The sequence below is a fragment of the Boleophthalmus pectinirostris genome, unplaced genomic scaffold (genome assembly GCF_026225935.1).
Source record: "Boleophthalmus pectinirostris isolate CB_2022bp ecotype Guang Dong unplaced genomic scaffold, ASM2622593v1 HiC_scaffold_8, whole genome shotgun sequence".
NCBI classification, from domain to species: Eukaryota; Metazoa; Chordata; class Actinopteri; order Gobiiformes; family Gobiidae; genus Boleophthalmus; species Boleophthalmus pectinirostris.
In genome coordinates, this window is record NW_026571515.1 from 40950944 (window position 1) to 40962568 (window position 11625).

Genomic DNA, 11625 nt, shown 5'->3' on the forward strand with positions numbered 1-11625 from the left:
CACCCTTGTGCTCGAACATGGTGTTTGTTATGGACAAACTGTGACTAGCACAGAAGTCCAAAAACAAAGCACCGCTCGGGTTCAGACCAGGGAGGCCGTTCCTCCCAATCACCCCTCTCCAAGTGTCACTGTCGTTGCCCACGTGGGAGTTGAAGTCCCCCAGGAGAACAACAGAGTCCCCGATCACCAAACCCCTCCACAACCAAACCCCTCCACAACTAGACCTCTCCATAACCAGACCCCTCCATCACCAAACCCCTCCATAAGCATGTTACTTTATTGTGAAGAGTTGTGTTAGTTTGAAAAACACTGTATAGGACCCATGTGTTGTAACTATTTGACCAGTCCTTCTCAGAGTATCCTGTTTCTGAGCCTTATCTCGGGTATAACAGAATTCTGAAGAGACCCCTTAAAAAAATCTAAAGAAAAACATTCTGAATATTAAAATGGAGGCGGCTGGAGGCAAAAGTGAAGTGGAACATAATGTGAGTCCAATCAAACATGGAAAATGAAAACCACTCAGACACCAGTTAAAAAACATTTACAATTGTGTTTTACATTATTTGTTTATTTGAAAAGAGATTATGACTCATACTAAGCATTATGACAAAAGAAAAACACACATTTTGAAGTTTTTCTGGACAAATCCTGACAGAAAAGTTGAGCCCACAACAGTTTTTTTCACTTCTACAGATTTACACATTTCATCATTATTACACTTTGTGAAGCTCAAATACTATTCTTAGGTTTGAACACTGTATTTTTCCCATCCTTCTTAACAGAGAAGCAAATAAACTAGTATTTGTACCTTGGAAATTCAAAATTGCTGTTTATTTTTTTGTTATAATGTCATAAATCCGTCAGCACTTAGAACTGCTCATCAGTGAATCATTGAAAATATTTTATGTCAGCTTCATTTTGCATCCACTCCATTCCAGGATTTTGAACATTTTGATGACCTAAGATTATAAAGGGTCTCTATACGTTTACATGTGCTCCCTGTACATATGAGGAATCACAGTGTCCTGGAGAGTGGTAACTATGGCAACTATGGCACAGATATGTTCATCTGTTATGTCTGTTACATCTGTTATATGATCATATTCTCACTTTGGAACCAGGGTGCTATATTCTCTGGTGCTTGGAACTTGTGGAAAACTATCCTCCATCTTGAGAAAATGCAATAGAAAGGCCAGTCAAATCGGGGTTCTGAAACACAAACTCAGGCTCGTTTGGTGCAGACCGACTCGGGTGGATTTACATCTCAGTAAAAATGTCACACAGTAAACAGGGAGAATTGTCTTTTCTTCATTTTCATATGTTAAGTTGTGTATGTGTAGAGAAAGTGTCTTCTAAAAACTTTGTAGGTTGTAACCATGGTTAAATCAAATCTGGTTATGTCAAGATCCAACCCAGGTTTTCCCCTATGCCACATGACATGTTACCACCCATTTCACCGTCCACTCCACCAATTATCCAATCACACTTAAGCAGACAGAGTATAAAATGGTCCCTGACTTCTCTCCCCTCAGTTGTGTGGGAGAGAAGCCAGAGGACAGAGCTCTGAGGAACCAGACCAGTTGTTGGGACATTGTCATGTGTGCTGGGCATTTGCATTAGAATTGAGCTCAACTGGTCAGGTGCCCAAAAACTGGGTTTAACCCGATGGCGAACTAGGAACCGTCCTGTGAGAGAACCTCCGTTATGGTAGGAGCATAATAGTCCTCTAACTCTCCCACCTACTCAAGCTACATCAACTACTACCAACTCAACTGCCTGATAATTTGCACTTAATGGACATTACCTCCCTTCACTATAACTGATTCTGGACTTTTACGGAAGCTTCAATTCTGTTTTCCCACGCTGGGTGAACAGACTGGTTGATCGCAGCTCATTTCCCAAGGACATTTAATTGAGTTTGAGTCTGTTTAATTTGATGACGCAAACTCCACACAGACAGGCCCGGGAGTTGAACCAGGGACCTTCTTGTTCTGTGGTGAGCCTGCAAACCATTCAGTCCTGGTTCAGGTATGGATGAGGAAAGTGAATTTTAAAATGACAATAATGGAAAAGTGCCATTACATATAAACAGATCATTTTGTGTTTGAAAAAATGAAATGTGTGTGGACAAAAAAACATCAGGTTAAGACTGTGTGTGTGCTCCTGGTTCAGTCCAAGATAAAACCTGGTATGTTTTGTCTTTGGTTAGTCCTGAATTGGCTCTGTACTAGTCTTTGGCTGCACGTTGGCTGAGTGGCTAGCACTTATGCCTCACAGCAAGAAGGTTCTGGGTTCAATCCCTGGGCCGCCTGATCCTTTCTGTGTGGAGAGTGGAGTGATGGTGGTGGACCCTCTGACCACCACCCTCTGACCAACAGGGCAGCTGTGGCTACTGCAGTATCTTACCATCACCAGCTATAGAGAGAATATGTAATGCTCTGTAAAGTGTCTTTGTGACATAAATGTCTGTGAAAAGCGCTATATAAATATGGACTTACTTACTTTGTTCACTTCTCAGATATGGTTTAGTCTTGGTTTAATCCTGGGTTAGTCTTGGTTTAGTCCTGGTTTAGTCATGGTCCGGTCCTGGTTCAATCCTGGTTCAGTCCTCAACTTTAATCTGGGTTTAGTCCTGGTTTAGTCATGGTTCAGTCTTGGTTTAGTCCTCAGCTTTACTCCTGGTTTAGTCTTGATTTAGTCTTGGTGTAGGTTGGTTTAGTCCTAGTTCAATCCTCTTTCAGTCCTCAGCTTTACTCTGGGTTTAGTCCTGGTTTAGTCCTAGTTTAGTCTTGTTTTAGTCCTAGTCTAGTCCTGATTTAGTCTTGGTTTAGCCTTGGTTTAGTTTTAGTCCTGGTTTAGTCCTGATTTAATCTTGGTTTAGTCCTGGTTTAGTCCTGATTTAATCTTGGTTTAGTCCTGGTTTAGTCCTGATTTAGTCTTGGTTTAGTCCTGGTTTAGTCCTGATTTAGTCTTGGTTTAGTCCTGGTTTAGTCTGGGTTTAGTCCTAGTTTAATCCTGGTTCTTTCCTCAGTTTTACTTTGGGTTTAGTCCTGGTTTAGTCTTTTTATTTGTGTCTTAATTAATGACCTCTTCACATAATCACCAGTGTTTGACTGTTCATAATTCTCTCCAAATTGAGTTGTATTTGTTTTCTAAAACATCTCGCTAATGATGTTTGTCAAATGTTCGCTTTCATCAGTTACAAAGAGGAAAATTATTGTTTTTATTTTGTGAAAGAAAATCAGTATTTGGCTGAAATTGGGTTTCTGTTTTGTGGTTTAACACAATAAAATATATAAGAAAACTGTAGAGTCACATATGATTTACAGAGCAATAACAGCAGTATGTAAATGTATGCAAATGAGCGCGGTATACATATGAATATTCTTAATTAACATAAAAATAACAGCAGCCCAGTGCTTGAATGTTCCTCCATTACACAAAATGGACTCTTATGAGCTTTTAGCCATTAGTTATAATGTTATTAAAGAAAAGCTGGAGTTGTGTTTTGTTTCATTCACATGTTTGAGTAACACTTTATTATTATTACTAAATGCATACTTGGCTTGGACCTCGACCAACAGGTTCTTTCAGTGTAACAGCTGTTCCCACTGCACCAGTATATGTCAAACCAAGTCATTTCTGGACTAGGGATGGGCATTCGATTACATTTTCTTAATCGATCATCGGGAGAATTAATGATTGATAATCATTTTTTATATTAAAATTATTATCATTATTACTATCTGCACTACTAATCTGCATAAATAAATTCAACTTTACGACATATAAACCGTAACCACTCTGGAGCCACATCAGCCCGTTTGACATTATAATGTGTTTAATGCAGATTTGTGCAAGTCTCACAGATTCAAAACTTGAAACCACATGACTCATTTACATAAACTAAGCAAAGACTCAGGTGAATACAGGTTAGTGTGACCATATTTGTGTTTGTCAAAACCAGGACACCGTACAGGGGGTGGGAGGTGGGGCCTTGTCATCGACACTGAGCGACTCTCACCTGGCAAAGCTTTTTCATGTTTTCAGTGTCCTGGTGAGTTTTTTCCCTCTGGACACCAAAACATATGTGCTGTTTTGTACACAGTGCACATGGCCTCCCACTTGTCCCGACCGGAACGGAAACTGTGGAATTTTTTGTCATTGTTAAATACACATTTGTGCTTCGGCATGTTGCAGACTGACCGACTGTTTGTGTCTCGCTCCTTGAGTGCAGAGAGACACATGTACAGACCCCTGCTTGTCCCGGACACGTACATTTGGTCTCGCTACGCTATGCACAGCAACCTACATCCGGTTTGTCGATTAAAATGAACGTAATCAATGAAATTCTTAATGATCAGTTATCGATAAATCACTAATCATGCCCATCCCTATTCTGGACCATCATTCACAAAAAGAATATGCAATAAAACACTTTATCAGTTGCAAAACAGCATTTGTAATCTACAGACTTGTTTTCCCTATCTGCAAGGTGTTCTATATAGGGATGACCAAAAGGTGCCTGCAAGACCTGCTTAGCTGAGCATAAATATGCTCTCTACACAGGCAATACCAACCAGCCTGTGGCCAGACACTTTTTGGACTTTTCATGACAGTAACCCATCTACAGGTACATGGAACTGATCACATACCAGACTCTTTTTTTTTGTTTGCAATATTTTATGTTTGCTTTTTGTTTGAGTTATACAATACACAAGAAAGAACACAGTTGAACAACAAAAACCCAATGCCCACCCCACTCACCCACAAAAAAAAAAAAAAAAAAAAGGGGGAGGGAAGATGCTTCTTGCAACCACACATTTCAATAGTTCACATAGATACACAGAGGTCAGTTGAGGTGACATTCACATAATCCAAGTAAGGCTGCCATATTCTAACAAAGGTGTTGTAAGCCTTTCTGAGGCTAGAAGTGATCTTTTCCAAAGGCACACAGTTGTTCATCTCTGAGTACCATCTTGTAATGGGAGGGGGGGAATCAGACTTCCAGGTGACTGTAATGCATTTTCTTGCCACTGCCAATGAAATTTCTAAAAATTTTATTTTGTATTTATTTAATGGTTCAATTTTCTCCAAATTTCCAAGTAGGCAAAATTCAGGATCAAGAGGTATCGAAGTTTTTGTGATTGTGGATATGGCTTGGCAAAAGTCAACCCAAAAACTTTTTACTTTGACACATGTCCAGGTACAATGCAAAAATGAGCCCAATTCTAAAGAAATCGGTACGGTGGTGTATTGCTATCACTCCCCAAAAAATATTTCGGCTCAGTATCACGTAATTACGTGAAAAGTTTCACTAACGTGATATTTTTCACGTTATAACGTGAAATTATCACGTTATTTCATGATATGAAATATCACGTTATTTCGTGAGTATTTTCACGTTATAACGTGAAATTATCACGTTATAACGTGATACGAAATTATCACGTTATTACGTGATACGAAATTATCACGTTATTTCGTGATACGCATTTATCACGTTATTACATGATATTTTCACGTTATAACGTGAAAACGTCAAGTATGGTTTTACGTGATTTCATTATAAGATCAGCCACAGCCAAACCACGCTTCCCTCGGTCCAGTCAACTCCAGCCTGAGGCCCACGCTGAAAATGTGGATTCTCCACTCTTGAGATTACTTCGGGCTCGTGTTGTCTCCTTCGCATGAAGCAAGATCGTGTAAGTGTATTTTACTGTTTCGTCCCCAAGTTGTGTTACGGTAGCAGAATGCTCTGTAAGCAACTGCTGAATATTAGAGCTGGAGCGAGTTGTTCGCTGTGGGTAGAGCTGCTAAAAGTACCTAGTCTGTTTGCAATTCTGTTATAGCTCCTAAGAATTACTTAAAGACAAAAGCATTCATTTGACACATTTCGGTGTTTCCAGTTATTTATGAATAATGACCATAAAACATTGTTGACTGTATGCACTCAGACATAGACAGTGTAAGAGAAGGTTATTCAGAAAATGTGGTTAGTTAGCTAAGCTAAGCCCCACTTCAACTCATCTGAGCCCGGCCTGGGCAGGGGAACAGCGCTCAGAGGTCCGGTGCTCCTCCGGTTCAGGCCGGGCTCAGATGATTTAGGCGGGGAGTGGTTTTGGTGCCTCGGCCTGAGAAGCGCTTTTCTCGAGAAGAACAAGTGCACGGAGGCTCAGAACAGTAACGAACCAGACCGGATTCGCGCTTCTGTCTGGATGCTTTACTCCACCTCAGAACCAGCCGCAACGCTACACCGGAGCAACCCGCACGGACCAGAGTTCACTGCGCATTCTCGCTTTCCCCGCACAGAACCAGCGCGCAGAGGACGGCACGGAACCGCTCAGCGATGTCTTTTACTGCTGTTGGCTGCTGCTTTACCCGAACTCAGAGCTTCTGGGCTGATGTGCAGCGAGTTGTGTACAAAGTTATGCTACATTGCTGTTTTATGAGTTTTGATGATAACTTGGGATGAGGACGGCCGTGGTGTTTTATGGTCTTTATTTCATTGAAGAACTTGAAACACCGACATGTGTCAACGAATGCTTTTGTCATGAACTATGGAGCTATAACAGAATTGCAATTTTAGCAGCTCTTTGCCCACACGAACGACTCGCTAAGCACTCGTTCAGCAGTGCTTACCGAACATTCGCTATCTTGAGGACGAAACAGTAAAATACTCTTACAAGATCTTGCTCCGTGGGAAGGAGATAGTGTTCTCCTTGTTAGGAGCCTTCCTACTGACCTAAATACGCACAGCAACATTTGCATTGAAACTGTACATAAAACACCTTTTACAGCAAGTATCACAACTAGGATGTAGATGCTTACATTTAAAAACATGAACCTCAACAACTCAAAGTTGGACAGTGATATCCTAACATTAAATCTCATTATTTAACAAAAGAAGCAGCAGATTTTTTACAATGTAAACGATGTTTATTTTATTCATTTATTACAACACATTTAGGTCCTAACGACTTAATAAACAGATCCGCGGGAGAACCAGCAGTCCGGGCCAGATAACCCGGTTCTGAACGCGGATCCAAAACGGGTCCTGGGCGGGTCCGCGAGATACGCAGCGGATCGGAAAAATAAGACAGTCACGCTTCCCTTCGGTCAACTCCACGTGAGCATGGCCCAGGCTGAAAGTGTGATTCTCCACTCTCGAGATTTCTTGGGCTCGTGGTGTACCAGAACACACCAGGAACACTATCTCCTTCCCATGGAGCAAGATTTGTAAGAGTATTTTACTGTTTCGTCCTCAAGATAGCAGAATGTTCGGTAAGCAACTGCTGAACGAGTGCTGTAGCTTCGCTGGGCAAAGAGCTGCTAAAATTGCAATTCTGTTATAGCTCATGTTAATGACAAAAGCATTCGTTTGACACATGTCGGTGTTTCAAGTTCTTCAGAATAAAAACCATAAAACACCACGGCCGTCCTATCCCAAGTTATCATCATAAACTCATAAAACAGCACATGTAGCCTACAACATTTGTACACAACTCGCTGCACATCAGCCCAGAAGCTCTGAGTTCGGGTAACAGCAGAGCCAACAGCAGTAAAGACATCCTGAGCGGTTCCGTGCCGTCTCTGCGCGCTGGTTCTGTGCGGGGAAAGCGAGAATGCGCAGTGAACTCTAGGTCCGTGCGGGTTGCTCCGGTGTAGCGTTGCGGCTGGTTCTGAGGTGGAGTAAAGCATCCAGACAGAAGCGCGAATCCGTCTGGTTCGTTCTGTTCTGAGCCTCCGTGCACTTGGTTCTTCTCGAGAAAAGCGCTTCTCAGGCCGAGGCACCTAACCACTCCCCGCCTAGATCATCTGAGCCCGGCCTGAACCGGAGGAGCACCGGACCTCTGAGCGCTGTTCCCTGCCCAGGCCGGCTCAGATGAGTTGAAGTGGGCTTAGCTTGCTAACTACACCAATTTTCTGAATAACCTTCTCTTAACTGTCTATGTCTTGCAACAGTCAACAATGTTTTATGGTCAATTCATAAATAACTGGAAACACCGAAATGTGTCAAATGAATGCTTTTGTCTTTAAGTAATTCTTAGGAGCTATAACAGAATTGCAAACAGACTAGGTACTTTTAGCAGCTTACCCACAGCGAACAACTCGCTCCAGCTCTAATATTCAGCAGTTGCTTACAGAGCATTCTGCTACCGTACGACAACACAACTTGGGACGAAACAGTAAAATAACTTACAGATCTTGCTTCATGCGAAGGAGACACACGAGCCCGAAGTATCTCAAGAGTGGAGAATCCACATTTTCAGCGTGCCATGCTCAGGCTGGAGTTGATGGACCGAGGGAAGCGTGGTTTGGCTGTGCTGATCTTATAATGAAAAGTAAAACCATACTTGACGTTTTCACGTTATAACGTGAAAATATCATGTAAAACGTGATAAATGCGTTCACGAAATAACGTGATAAATTCGTATCACGTTATAACGTGATAATTTCACGTTAAACGGAAATACCACATCACGAAATAACGTGATAATTTCATATCATGAAATAATGATAATTTCACACGTGAAAAATCACGTTATAAGAAACTTTTCCGTAATTAATTCTAAAGCAATACACCACCGTACATCGGAAACATTGATCAGAGAAATCTAGTTTTGTCTTGTGAATTTTTTCTGGGGTTAGATATAACTGATGAAGGAAATTATCATGTATAAGTCTATATCGAGCATTGGTGGTGGCAGATAAACTATCTTGACATAAATTCGACCAGATATTATCTTCAGTTGTAGTGTTTAAGTCCGACTCCCACCTCTCCTTAGATCTCCTTATATTTTGGTACATAATGAGTTTTTATATACCCTGTAGTTCTAACACTGCCATCTTGTGGTGTCCACAGGTGAATCTCCACTTCTCCTTTTCCAGGTGGAGCAGCCCTATTGGTGGGTTTCTTGTATTGAATTCACATAGTTTGCTCTTAACCCTCTCCAGGCAGGTGTTGCAGATCTGCAACAGCTAAAAATGCCAATTACCTACTTACTCCAAATCCATATTTTATTAGCTTTTTTTACTCAGGAGCCTTTTTTCCCATCCATGCTGATAAACATGGACGATGCAGACTGTGCAAGAATGACTACACGTAAACGACCTGCCAGAAGTGCAAAGTACTTTTGTTGTTTACAAAGGATAAAAATTGTTTCTTGGAGCATCACATGAAAAAGTGATGTTGTTCTGCCACTGTAAAGCTGTTACACTCTGCTTTATGTTTTCATTGGTATGAAAAGTGGTAAACATATAAAGTTAGTGTTCATATCATTTTCTGTCTTCAGTGTTAATTTACCACACCAGACCAATGCTGCAAATCTGCAACATCCCAGAACACACTGGATGTGAAGGTCTCTTTCATAAAAAAAAGTCAGGATTGTATATTACTACCCCATATGATCATTTTCCCCAAATATCAGATTTTTTTCCTGTTACTAAATTTGTATTTGAGCCTGAGAGGGTTAATTCTGTTTGTCCCCTGAGGAAAGCCACTGTCATGAAGTGGTAGTTTTCATGTTAACAGCTCATTTTTACCTTCCAGTTTGTTCAGCTGAGTTTGGAAATCTCACTTCTGAAATTATCCAAATGATTCTAGTGAAAGCACAGAACTATAATAAAATCTGTAGGTGAATCCGCATTACTTCCTCAGTCCAGTTTAGCTCCTCCACCCGTGTGACATCGGTAATGTGCACAGTGTGGAGCGTTTGGACCAGTCAGGGTGAGCTGCTAGGTTAGGTTCAGTTGCTTTATTCGTACCTGTAGATAAATTTGTTTTGCAGATTTGAGCGGCTGGTTCCACATTTCCCATTTCATTCATCGACACTATTCACAATAAACACATAAAAACACAATTACAAATAAAGTGTTACAGTGCAGTACAGAATGTTTTTATTCCATAAATAATTAATTCATTCTAATAAAACTAACTTTTAGGAGCTTTAAGGATCTACATTTTTTTTAAAGTTTATGTTGTGAGAATTGCAAAGAATTCCTACCAAATCTCAACTTTGTTTGAGGGCCTGTTTACACGAGAACGCTTGTGGGTAAAAACGACAAAATATTTTATCAGAAGGGTCTTTTGTTTAGACAGTGATGGCATTTTGGGGGCTTTAAAACACAAAAATCTGAAAGCACCCTTCAGAGAGGAAAAGCTGAATACGGTCCACTGTAGCATTTCTGTCTACACTGTCCATGACGCAAAACTCTGGTCAGATCTGCTCACGTCACATGCGAGTTTACACCACATACATACAGAACACAGAAACCTGGTCTGCATACCCAATCGACCCAATCAAATCGACACTCTTGCATCACCGTATGCACACAGATTTCCTCCCAAAAATGCTCATCTAAACATGGAATAAAAAGTGAACATGCGACGCCACTTTTGCGTCTTCTATTCAGACCGCCATCATATATACGTTGCCTGAATATCTGGGTTTCACGTGACGTCACAGGGCTACGTTTGTCAGCACGCAAAATCAGATGGAGGGCAGGAAGTGAACTGACTGGAGGAAAATGCCGATGTGTTGTGTAGTTTATTTGCACAATTGTGCCAATTGTTCTAACTGAGAGAAGGAAAAGCTATTTTTTTAGAGTACCGAATATAGTCGTCCACAAAGGTCAGAAATGGGAAAAGCTGACAGAACAACACCGTAAAAAGTGGATTACAAACCCGTTTGTGGTCGGGAGGAGCAGAATTCGCTAATGCTCGTGTCTGCAGTGAACACTTCGTCAAAGGTTTGTTACAAAGCCAAATTGTTTTTTGTGGTTTACCTAAACATAAATGAATCATTAACGACTGACAACATTTGTTGACATTAAATAGATCTGATAGAGGTTTCTGCTGATACACTGTAGTTTTTCCCATAACAGTCTGTACACATAAAATAAGAGAAGCACTCACCCCGGCGAAGACCAAACGATGATCATCATTTAGGCGTTTTGCACCAAGGTTGTGGACCCATCCACTGACAAAAAAAGTTCTATGCCTCCAGACATTTGTACACCTTCGTCTGTTGTCTGGTGTAGAACGATGTCTGGAGAACTAGATAGTTGGTGATCTCCTCTGCCTCGATTGTCGGCAAATATTTTACTTCGGTGAAAATTCTCTCATTTTCAATAAGATCAGGGTCACGTCCAATATATTTGTGGACTAACTGCTCGTACTTTTGCCTTGCTACTGGCTCTAAATCCTGACAATAAGAACTCTTCTCCATATCTGTGTTCTCCAGAGTCGTATTTGTCTTCACTTCCTGCCCTCCACCTGAAATTCGCACATCATCATGATCACGTGACTGAAACCCTCCTATTCTCAAAGTGTATTGCGCTTGTATGAAAGAATTCTTTCTGGGCCCAAGCTCCCAGAGTTGCAGTACCTGGAGTAACCACTAGTCGGTCTGGAGCCGACTAGTGGTTACTCCAGGTACTGCACTTTTACTTTTACTTCCTTTTTTTTTTTTTTTTCATAAATTCATGGGTGAAAGTGTATGGATGTAAGCACTTTATTTATTTATCTATTTATTTTGAGACAAGGACAGCGCGCAAGTTTTATTAACCTTTTATGGGAGAGATGCATTGTACCAGATTGTAGCATCAGTGCTTCCTGTATTA